General features: G+C 31.5%; 1 protein-coding gene across 1 annotated transcript in view; it reads right to left on the bottom strand.

Moving 5' to 3' along the window:
- Positions 1-799, bottom strand: part of LOC106869078 (inositol polyphosphate 5-phosphatase K) — a 41,795-nt gene that overhangs the window by 3,392 nt on the left and 37,604 nt on the right. The window lies entirely within an intron of this gene.

Raw genomic sequence — 799 nt, 5'->3', positions numbered from 1 at the left:
CACACACATAATACAAACAAATACAAGTATGTATGTACATATGTATACATGTTTATATATATATATATATATATATATATATATATATATATATACATACAATCAATTACAAGTGCATATGTTGTATACATGCTTGCATATACAAACAGCTGCTGTCAGTATGCATCTTCCTTTCTCTGCATATACACATGCACACATACATACATACATGCACTTACAAGAGATCTATTTTAACAGAACCTTTATTTGTCTACAGATACCTGACACCCTCTTGCCATTTCTGTCTTTTATCAACCATGCCAGCTTCAGAAGATATTTCGTCTCTCAAACAACAACAACAACAACAACAACAAAAACATTCTAGCCTCTTACTGGCACACATTGTAGCAACAAAACTATAGCAACTTACAGCAATAAATAGTTCATTGCTGAGAAAATAAAAATAATTGCTGTACAGACGACAACATACCAGCTCGAACTTAAAGCTGAACAAATCCTCTATCAGGTTATTACTGTATTTACATATATATATATATTTGTGTGTGTGTGTGTTCCGTATGATTGCCTCATAACATATTGACTGCTTTCTAAGAATGTACCATACTAAGGCACAGTATACTAAAGCAGTGAGCTGGCAGAACTGTAAGCATACCAGGCAAAATGGTTAGTGCCATTTCGTCCATCTGTATGTTCTGAGTTCAAATTTTGCCAACATTGTATTAATCATATATATCTAAAATACCGTACCAATAGTGATATATTGTGTCAACTATATATATATATATATATATATATATAT

Source organism: Octopus bimaculoides, chromosome 25 (genome assembly GCF_001194135.2).
Source record: "Octopus bimaculoides isolate UCB-OBI-ISO-001 chromosome 25, ASM119413v2, whole genome shotgun sequence".
Classification (NCBI taxonomy): Eukaryota; Metazoa; Mollusca; class Cephalopoda; order Octopoda; family Octopodidae; genus Octopus; species Octopus bimaculoides.
This window is presented reverse-complemented; position numbering and strand designations above follow the sequence as displayed.